An 11955-nucleotide genomic window follows, 5' to 3' on the forward strand; every position below is an offset into this window, starting at 1 on the left:
CCATTTTGTCCCCAGGTGGCAAATGACCATTTTGCCCCTAGATAGCGAAAATTCCAGTTTGACTCCAAATTGATCCTCGAACTCCGAATCACCATATTAACCCATTCTGGGACTTTAAAATTCTTAATTTCATTGTAAATTCTCTATTTGATCTAGTTCGAGGCTTAAATCAACTTTATTGTACCTCTAGGTACAATACCGACTTTTGTAAATTTTTCAAGACTCTCTTAGCATGTAAACATGCTATCCACCACATGTATGTCATCACAAATATTTCTGTAGAGTCGGGCTTGTCATCTTCTCCCCCACTTGGATCAACCATATGATCCTCCTTCTTGATTGACTTCGACATCCGGCTAAATATTAATATTTTAATATTATTTTATTAATAAAATATTATTTTATTCTAAAAATTTTATCTTGTCTCCTTGGTACCAAAAATACCTTATTATGCCTCACTTGACTTCCAAATCGCCTTTTATCTCACAAATTCTCCTCCGATAAAATTATTATTATTTTATTATTATTTTCTCACTTGCGAAATATTTTATCCTAAACTACTCCTTTCGTCTTTTATCACTTCTAAACATTTTAATTGACCTCAATTTGCATTCGATCAACTTTATTTATCACCATATCAAAGTATGGGATATTTCAGCATATGTTCAAATTCACTTAGTTGATTAGGTGATTAATTTGCATATATGATAGACATATACTTATATGTCATATGTAGCAAAGATTGGAGTATAAACTTAATGAATCTTTCTTCAGTTGAATTTACATAGATATATAGTAAATTAATTATGAGAGGTATTTTTGTAAAAACCTTAATAGAGATTTATAAATAAATTGAGACTCTAGGTTAACAACTTAATCTATTTAAGTAAGTTTAGAAAAAGAAATAAGATTCAGATGAAGTGTTGAGGGATATTGTAATCCTAGGCTTTTTATTAATTGAGCTTTTCTATTAAAGTTTGGCCCATCAACTTTTAGATTTAATTTAGTTATTATTTAGTTTTAGTTTTGCTTTTAATTAATCATTTTAATTCTATTGTTTGAATAAGATTAAGTTTTGTTAATTTTAGTACTTAGCAAAAGTTGCTATAATTCTTTATGAGATTCAACACTCAACTTGCTATTATATTACTTGTTACGATACATACACTTGCATGGTAAATTCGACAACAGTAACATACTTGAGAAATAAGAATCTATTACATTTCTCTAAAGCTATTTTTTTCTCCTTTCTTACACTTTCATTTTGTGGGTTTTGAAGCTTACTTAAGCTCAATTTTTAGAGTTTAAAGTTGTAAGAGTTAGGCTAAAGTCTTGGCATGTTACAGTTGTTATTAGAGCCAAAGAGAATCGAAGAGAGATATGGCTTTTACTATTGACTAGTCCGCACTTACCCAGGAAATGAAGGAGACTAGAGGTGTAGCCAAATGAGGTAAGCCGAGTTTAAAGGACGTAATGTCCAGTTTTGGTGGTCGCGTATCCAAGGTGGAGGTGGCCACTTGAGACACGAAGGACTGATTCGAAGTGGTCAAAGCTAGCGCAGAAGTGTTAGGGCTCAAGACAATTGGCTTTATGGGGAGCTGGAGTCAACCCTCATTGGAACAATGAATATGTAGAATCAACGAGATGTGGCACTAAAGGAACTAGTTAAGGCACTTAATAGGACTCAAGGACAAACTTGTCACAATGAAGGCAACCATGAAAGGTGGAGGGCTAAATGCTCAAATAAGGGCTCGGTTGAAAGTTCTAAAGCCCAAAGAGTTTCAAGGCTAAAAAGAGGATAATGATGTTGACAACTTTTTGTGGAGCTTGGAACAGTACTTCAAAGCAATAAGGATCATTAATTTAGCCATTATGTACTTGGTGGACACCATCTTGTTGTGGTGGCGGCATAGGTGCGATGAAAAACTTAAAGGAGTAACCCTTAACATTTGGGAGAAGTTTCGAAAAAAGTTTTGAAAGTCGTTCTATCTTGAGTATGCCAAAGATGAGGTAAAAGTAGATTGACCCAACGAAGTGAGGTAAAGGGATATGTTAAATAATTCTTTGAATTGTTGTTGCTGGTTATCAATTTCAATGAGAAAAAGGCGTAATTTGCATTTATGTGTTGTTACAAGCCATGGAAGAAGCAAGAGCTTTAACATAGAGGCGTGCAAGACCTCATACAAGCCATAGTGGTGGTCAAGAGTTTGATCAAGCTTGCTCATCTTAGCCCAAGAAAAAAGGCAATAGTGAGGAAAAAAAATGATAATGGATCGGATGATAAAGCTGACAAGAAGTCGCCACACTACTGAACCAAAACATTCACCAAGTGGAAGGGCAAGGAAAGGAAGCTCATCAAATGCTTCTTGTGATAGGAAATATATTTGATGAGGGACTACCCCATGAGTAAATGGCTTGTGGCCATCACGATGGACAAGGAAGATTCAAGCAACAAGAGTGGCAACCAACATGTAGAAGGACCCAATGAACAGTCACAACTGGGTAGCTTAGTGTTGCACATGGAAGAGGAAACCTTTAAAGTCTAAGAGAAAGACTACTATAGTAACAGGGAGTGCCATCACCGATGGCTAGGGGAGCATAAAAATGCACTAAAATTAGGTAACATCATGTTGCATCAAGGAGATGCAACCAAAGACAATGAAATGTCGTATGGTCTGAGAAAGACCAAGATCATTGGTGACAAGATAACCATAAACGAGGGCTAAGAAGCCCAAGATATCGGCATAAAATCGTTGAGACCAATCGAGCTCTTGTAAGACCAAAAAGCTAAGACAATGGTGGATTAGTTCGCAACAAATGCCTAAAGAGACATCATATTCCAAAGAAATGTGTTCAAGTAAAAAGTGCACAAAACGAGGTTGTTCAAGGCAAAGACATGTGAGAGGAAGGTTGTGATATGATAGTGCATAAAGACGCACATATTTCAACAATGAAGGCATTGCTAGATTAAGTAGGTGAGGATGTCACAATCTAAAGTTTAGACTAGCACAAGCCAGCTGGGCAGCCCAATAGATAACAACCTAAGTAGATCAAGCAACCCAAACAGGCCAAAGAGCCCAACAAGCCAAATAGTAAGCTTTCAAGCGTATCAAGGGCATAATTGTCTACACACACTTAAAAGTGAGATCTAATTTGAACTCTTGAATTTGCTAATATATATCTAGGTTTAGATGTAGATTTACTAGATTAAATTAAGACTTGGATTTAATTTGAATATTATCTCTTTAAATTAAATCTCTTATCATTAGTCATATCTTGTAACCTAATCTTATCTAATAAGGGGGTTATCAGCACCCCGAGTATTTGGCTCATTGATTCATGATCCCCTTACCTAAAAGTAGGGTTTGAATCTCCCCTCCCCTAATTATAAAAAAAAAAACAAGGGAGTTATTAGCCTAGAAATACTCCATTATCCTCGTTTGTAACACTTTTCAAAAAAAAAAATCCTTTACATTTCTCTAAAGCTCTTTCTATTCTTCCTTTCTTGAGCTTTCGCTTTTGTGGATTTTGAGGCTTACTTATGCTTAATTTCTAGAGTTTAAAGCCATACAAGTTGGTCTAAAGTCTCAACACGTAACAGTTGGTATCAAAGCCAAAAAGAATCGAAAAGAAATGGCTTCCATTGTTGACCAATTTGTACCCACCCAGGAGATAAGGTATAAAAATCCATTGAATCCAAGGATATAAAAAACCCATCCAACAACACTAATCAAAACTCAAACACAAAGAAAGAAAAACAACAAAAAAAAAATTGAGCTTTTGATTTTTTGGGATTTTTTAAGGAAAGGTTTGGTTTTTCTTAGATACTCAAGTGAAATTTAGGCTTGGTTTCAGACAAATAAATCAAAATAAAGGTAAAAAGGGGTCAAAGGGAATAGAACAATGTCTTTTGCATAAAATCTGACACAATGAGTAGCGAAAGATGATGGGCACGGTAGTAGGTGATGGTCTGACACCAATTTTTAGAATGGAAAGGGGAAAGTTAGAAACAGCGAGCCTAGTTTTAGAGAGAGTGTGGGAAGGAACAAATAAGGAAAAAGAGATGAGGAGATTTTTTTAATACATTAATTGCAACAACGTCGTTTTAAGGGAGACTTTAAAGCCTCAAAATGACGTTGTTTTAAAGAAGAAGGAAGAAAAGAAGAACAAGGCTTTCAGGCCAAATTTGAAGGTCTCAACCCACATCTATACCACCTAAGCCCAATAGCTATGGGCCCTTCGATTTGGTTTTTTTAAACTCATTAAGTATGTTTTTTTTAACCCATTGTTTTTCCTTTTTTTAAAGTTAATTAATTTATTTTTATTTATTTTCATATTTTCATACACATATTAAATATTGAAAAATTATTTTTAAAAAATGATACAGTAAATAATAAAAATTTAAAAAAATTAAATTAAAAAACTATAATTATTTAGAATAAATCATTTTTTGAGAAGTACGTAATTTTTATTGATGAATGCCAAAGTTTAAAGAAAAACCTTGGACGTTATTGGTACAATAAAGGAAAATGTACAAAGAAATAATCAAAAGCTACTAAAACAAAAACCGCTAAGCTCAAAAGAATCTAGATGTGGGGATGTCTAAATTTGTACAAAATTAACCCCCAAGAAGCTGTCTACTTCTAGGCAAAGTAATTGATTCAAACGAACTCTTATCCACCTTCTTGCAGATTAGAGCATGTTTGGCCTAGCTTTTTTTTTTTTTAACTTAAAAGCTATTATAAAGCTTTTATGAAAAATAATAGTTTTAAAAATTAAGTTAAAGTTGTTTAGTAAATTTACTTTTTATAAGCTTTTTTTATAAATAAGCTGTTTGGCAAAACAACTTATATAAATTCTAATTTTTGGTTAAAATTACCATAAAAGGTATTTAATAAATAACTTTTCTTTAATCACAAATTTCTTTGTTCAAAATAAAAAAATTAACTTTATTTTTTTATTTATTTAAAATAAATTTTTGAAAATATAAAAAGCATTTTTATCTAACATAAAGTTTATAATTAATAATAAATCATAAAAAAAAGAGTTTCACAAATAATTTATAAGTAATACATAATTCATAAATAACCAATAAATTAACAATTTCTATTTTCCATCAATGCAGCAGCTATTTGGTTGCAAACTCTACCCATGTAACTATCATACAATGCTCTTCTATAAGTATATGAACCCATTTCTTCATCATTATTTCTTTCTTCTTGACTCTCAAGAATATAATTGGGATTTCGATTACATCTGTCAAACTCCTTATCTATAACACCACACTATCTAATATAGTTATGAAGTGTTGTTATGGCAACAACAATCTTTTCTTATTTTATCAACTAAAATGGCTTCATATCATATAAAATATGCTACTTATTCTTCCAAACTCCAATTGTTCGTTCAATGAAATTGCTTGACGAAGAATATGCATGGTTAAATTTTTTTTTTACACCTTCTGGCTGACTGCAACCTCTAAAATAAGGAATGTGATATTTTTCACCTTTATAAAGTGCTAGATACCCTTTCACATTAAGATAACCAACATCCACTACATAATATTTACCTAAGAAAAAAGTTAAAGGCTTCAATATTATTTCATTACAAAAATTCAAGAGATAAATATATAAGATGGCAAACTTTATATCATAAAAATTATAAGTTGTACCTTTTGGAGGGTGAGGGAACATGCTTTTCATTTCTTCAAGCACAGTTGAAAAGATACAAGTGTCATGTGCAGTGCCAGACCAACCAACAACCACAAAAGGGGAGAGCATGTCAAAATTACACAATAACATGACATTGTGTGTTGGATATCCCTTTCAGTCAACAAAACAAAATTAATCATTTGTAAGAAGAATAGCAGGAACATATGATCCATCTACAGCATCAATGCACCCTTGAAAATAAGGCCAATATCTATGATTTTTTTTTTTAATTTTGGATGGAACTTCTGCAAATTGAAAATCTAAAGCCTTGACAATTTCATTGGCCAGTAGACATAAACTATCTAACACTTCACCGAACTTCCTACTTATAGTCTTTCCCAATTTTTCAAATTTATTTTGGACATTACGATTTGTTTCACTGTGCGCACAAGTCCAAAGAAACATAGCAACCGCCTCTAATGCTGTCATGTATTTAGCTAGATGTAACCATCCCTTATTTATCAATGGATTTGTAAGTTGCAATACAAGGTGTGATTCCATCCTAAACATTCAATAACTTTCACCCGGAGTTTGTAAAGTTCACGCACCCAATTCCATGCATCAGAATAATGGAATCTGTTTCCTTGTTTCATTAAGTATTTCATGTAACAACTCCTTCATACATGTTTTGATAAAACTTTGTACATTTTCTTCTTTTTATAACTTTAACTGATGCTCTGACTTCATTAGAAGACATTTATTTGACAATATCAAAATATATAAGTAGAAACCCAAATATATCAATTAAAAAAATAAATATTATTTGAAACAAATCAAATAGTACAAATAACAATTCAAATAAATAAAACATGGATAATGGCAAATTCTTTCAAATACCAATTCAATTTCACATAATAAGCACCATAAATACAAAGAGAAAGTAGTTTAAAGTTCAACATCAACCTAAAATAAACATATTAAATCCTAAACTAATCAACTACTCTCACCATAATTTTTTAATAGATTATGCTTATATTGAATCTAATTTAGCTTATCACTTAAATCTGGCAAAGAAATAAAAATGAGTCAATTTTCTTCCTTTTTAATCAATTGTAATGCAAAATTAAGTTCATTTGCACTTAATCTCCCTTCATTTTGTAGAGATTTCATTGCTCGAACACACTCTAAAATACTATATTGTCTTGTGGCTTGTGATGGCACTGAAATTTCAACACTTTTAGCTGCATTATGACTTCTGTTGCCCCACACAATCGTTCTAATGTTCTTTGCAAGCTTGCTGCAGTCTCAGTTTTTGCCTTACCCTTTACCACTTCTTTCCCTATTTCTTCTAGCACCATTCTTTTCCTCTTGATTTTGATGTTTACCATATGGCCGTCATCTTCATCATAATTGATTTCTCCAGCATTAAATTCAACATTGTCTTGTAGCAGAGTTAAATTTATAGATCCAACAGTATCTTCAATTAGTACACCCATTGTTGGTGTCCATGCATTTTGATTGGTGCCTACTATATCCCCATATATAAATTCCAATTCATCAGCATGTTCCAACCCTTGATACCAAAATTTGGTATATTTTGGATTGGCCTATATAAACATCAAAGAGAAAGAAACTTTCAAATCATGTGCATATGTAAAATAATTTACAGTAATTGAAACATATAAAATTTAAAATACTTACTTTTATTTTGGCTTCCCACCATGTGGCATCAACTTAGATGGTTCTCGTCTCATGGTTCCAACCTAAACCTGTTTCTTTACCTTTCAATTGTTTCCATAAAATCCATTCATTCCTTAGACTATCCAATCTAGTTTTTAATTGCTTTTGGGTATAGTTTTTATTAGCATGAGTATTAAATTCTTGTACTAAAACTTCCCATCTTTTAGTTCTAAATGAAATTCCTAATTTTCCACACGAATCCCGTCTATACAAGCTTGAAGTAAGATTTTAGTAGTGACTATATCCCACTTTGCGTTATGTTTTGGTTTATCTGAAATTTCAAAATTAGGTGAAGACATTTCTTGGCTAGCCTTAAACTGCAACACGACATATGAAACAATAAATCTTATGTCACCACTCAAACAAAAAAGCACCCAAATTTATGATGCAATCTCAAACAAAATTTAACTTGAATCATTCACCAAAAAAACCAGACTACTAAGTAAGATGCTTATATTTATTTTTTCTTCATTCATATAAGGTCCCAATTTTATCTTTAGCTATTTGTACACAACATAGATACCGATCAGTTCCCCTACACTAATTTGATGTTTGGATTTTGAGTACATTTCAAGTAGTTGCGAAAGCTCCTCATGGCGCCAGCTAGAGAATCTAAAAGTGTAAATAAGAAGTTTTCTTTTGTTAATGAGGTTGCTTCTAGTAAAGATAGAGATAGTAGTGTTAAAAGAAGAGGGCAACAAGTGAGTTCTTGATTAGTTTTTCAAAAACTTTAATTTTTTTATTTATTTATCTATTTATTTGAATTCTTTCATTTCATTAGGTTGTATGGGGTTAAGATTCTAATGGTTTGATTGCATTTGTTGACTATATACAGTTCCTTTGGAGGTTTTTTGGACTTTTCATGACTGATGCTTGATTGAATTTATTTATACGCTGAGCTTTTCATGCATTGTCTTTCTCCTTAAGGGTTTTCCGCACTTAATACCTTTTTTTGTTTAAGCCTATATGCTAGGGAATTATAGCAAAGTTTTGCGTACAAAGATGGTTTGACTAAGTTTTTGTGTTAAACGATAATCTAGTATGTAAAGTATATATGAAGCAGTTTTAGTAAAAGAATCTTCCACTAACCAGAATTTTAAGAGTTGTTGCCGTGAGGTTTGTACATTCAACATGTCTTTTTTGTCTATGTGTCTATAGGTTCCGAAAGCTTTGCTTAGATGAGATTAAGAAATTATGAAAGTCCCCACAACTTTTTAACAAAGTGCCAATTGAAAACAAAAGAAAAAGATTTCTTTTCATATATTTTGATGCAGTTCTCTAAATATTTTGTTGAGATCTTTCTACAAATAATAAAATGGACCTGTAAAAAATTTTGTTCTTGAATTAATTTATAGTTATAATGTATTATGTGCAAAAAAGAAAGTTGTTAGACATGTTTTGGGCTCAATGGAGGTGTATGTTCCATTTATTGCTCAATGGCTGACTCATCATTGAGTGAAGCTCAGTTCCTCATATTGGATGTTATATTTGTGTAAAAGGTATATATCATGCTCAATTGTCAATTCTGGTTCTTGTTTTTTACTTATTTTTATTGCATTTAATTTAATTGTGTGAAATTTTAAGTTTGTTGTAGATCAAGTTTCACTGTAATGTTGTCAGACCATGGGAGATTCTAAACTAAATAATTGTTGTTACTTAAAGGGGAATTTTTAAAATTTTTTATATATTATATATATTTTTAATGACTCTCTCAAAATAATTTGTTATTGAATAATAATAAATAAATAAAATTAAGAGAAAAAAATTGAATTAAATAAAAAAAATGAGAGATGAAAGAAAGCGATGAGTTGACTACTAGAACCTTTGACCGTAACAATAAAAGGAGAACCCAGAAAGGAAAACGAGAATTTTAAGGTGGTAGTAACAATCGATCCAACTATGTCAAGAAAATCACGTTTAGGCATTGGCGTCTTTACCAACAAAGTTCACCTCCATGAACAAATATCATCTCAATTTTCAAATAATTTATCTTAACAACCATTGACCTATTTGATTAATTATTTCAATCATAATCAACAAATATTATATATACCATAAAGAAGTTAAGAATAAATAAACATCACATAATTGTCATATCTAACAATAAACTGAGAAATATCAACTGATAAAGAAAGTTTTCAAAGTAAAAAAATAATAATAAAAAATAAAATGAAAAACAAAATAGAAAGAAAAAGAAGAAATAATACTTGAATGTAGTTTTGAATTTTGGATCTTTTTTTTTCTTCATTTTTGTAAGAACAAAAAAAACCTTAAAATGATGATTTGTAGAAATGGAGATGGAAGAGAGAGATCGATAGGGAAAGAAGGAGGGGGTATCTTTTGAAAGAGGATCTTTTTAGAAAAAATAACTCTCCTAATAAGCAGGCGTGTTTTTTTAAAAAAGAGAAGGAAAAGCTCTTAATTGGAGTTTTTTTTTTTAAGCTCTTTTTTTGTAGATTTTTTTTTTAAAAAAAAGCTACTTTTTTTTAAAAAAAAAGTTACTTTTTTTTAAGAGCTTCTCGCAAAATCTTGTTTGGCCTAGATTCTGCTTTTAAGTAGTAGATAAGCTTAAAATCAACCAGGCCAAACGAACACTAAATGTCCTGGTTGGATATAATAAATCTATCCAAGCCTTAATCTTGGCTATATCTCGAAAAATTAACTACATCCATATGACCTTGGCACATAAATGCCTAGCCCAACCACTATTGCTGTCTGGAATCCAACATTTCTACATTAAATATCACACTTCTCCAAATCCTATCCACTGTTTTCAACATCTGTCTAATCTGTATCGAAGCATAATACACCTTATCTAAACTATTAGCATAAGGCACATTAATCACCTCCCAATTCCATCATCACCACAATCTTTTAAGTAGCTTAATTTTAAGAAGATAATACACTTCAATCAGATTAACAACAACTCATACCAAGACTCTTGGATTAATTTAAATTCTAACTCATACCAAGACTTTTGGATTAATTTAAATTCTAACTTGAAAATGTCCCATAAGGACTCAATCAAGTTTGAATTTAAACTCTTCAGGAATAAAGTCCTAACTCATCACAAATTCTTAACATAATATCCTCCTTTGAACCGGACCCTAAACACCGCATTCTCATATCATCCGCCCGCTTTTAATATGCACATGACCTTTATTCATTAAGGAATATTGTATAAAGTCATCTTTCCTTAAAATTCCACCTTTTGCAAGGCCATCAACATCTTCATTAGCTTAATGCCACACATGAGAAATCTTCCAATTTTTTATTTTTTTCTTACAACTATTCAACACTAATAATCACTTGCCTATATTTCCAAGGTGCTTCCTTATAATTGTTAGACCACAAGACCACATTTGCTGAATTGCTCTCTACCCACAGCTTGTAAGCATAATGAGCCATGTATTGAGTATAAATCACAAATGCTTCCTTAATTGCTAACAATTATATCAAGTTTGAATCTTCAACTCCAATAGATTATGAGAATTTAGTTATAATTATACCAGAACCATCTCGAAGTAACCCCTCAATACCCGTTTGCCCTGAGTTACTAGATGAAACACCATCCACATTAAATTTCAACCAACCTTTCGTAAGGTCACCCGTGAAATTGTCAATCTCTTTAAATCACACATTCGATCTTTTAAAAGGTTCTCAAGACTTCTAATTAAGTTCTTAATTGAGTACTTAATGTGTGGCCATCTAGCTTTAGTCCATATAGCTACTCTCAATTTAATAAGATCAAACAGTTGGTTGGCATCTCGTATTTTACCATTGAAAATTAGATCATTGCAAAATTTCCAAATAGACTAAGTAATAACATAAAATGCCAACAACCACACATTCCCTCTATCACCTTCAAAAACTAGTGAACACCATTCCATGAGAAAACTTTGTGGATTAGTGGAGAATGTCCCCATTTCCTACACCACATATTCCAAAATTTTCAAGATTCCTTGCATGAGAGAAACATATGACAAACAATTTCTCAATTACCATTGCATAACACACAGTGCATCATGTCTTCTCCAATAATACCTTTTCTACCTAATATGTGAAACCTCGACCTTCATAGACGCGTAACTCGAGGTGAAACTTATGTTTAAAGGTTTTAATTTGAGCTAATGATGCTAGTTTTACTTTAATTATAATCATTTTATGTCGTTCTAGGAGTAGGATCAAAAATAATTTTAATTGGTTAAGAAATGTGCATAATGAACAGTAGCCCTGTTTGCATATGTTTTTGTTTTTTCAAGGTATATCTCCCACTACAGAAGTTCCAATAACATGATTTTTGTACCATTAGAAAGACAAGAGGAAGGGATACAACTTTTTTGTTTACCAATTTGCCTAGTTCTGATGGGAAGGTGGGCAAAATCTTTGTCGAAGTGAAAAGACTGCACCAGAAGAACAGAAATTGGCAGAATGTTTGAGCACCGCGACGCTGGAAATTGAGAGCCGCGACCCTCACCATAAATTCCACAAATAACAACATTTTAGGGTTTTTGAAGCTAGGACTTTTGGAGGCTACTTAAGGGACCTCTTTTAGAGGATTTTG

Source organism: Theobroma cacao, chromosome 9 (genome assembly GCF_000208745.1).
Source record: "Theobroma cacao cultivar B97-61/B2 chromosome 9, Criollo_cocoa_genome_V2, whole genome shotgun sequence".
Classification (NCBI taxonomy): domain Eukaryota; kingdom Viridiplantae; phylum Streptophyta; class Magnoliopsida; order Malvales; family Malvaceae; genus Theobroma; species Theobroma cacao.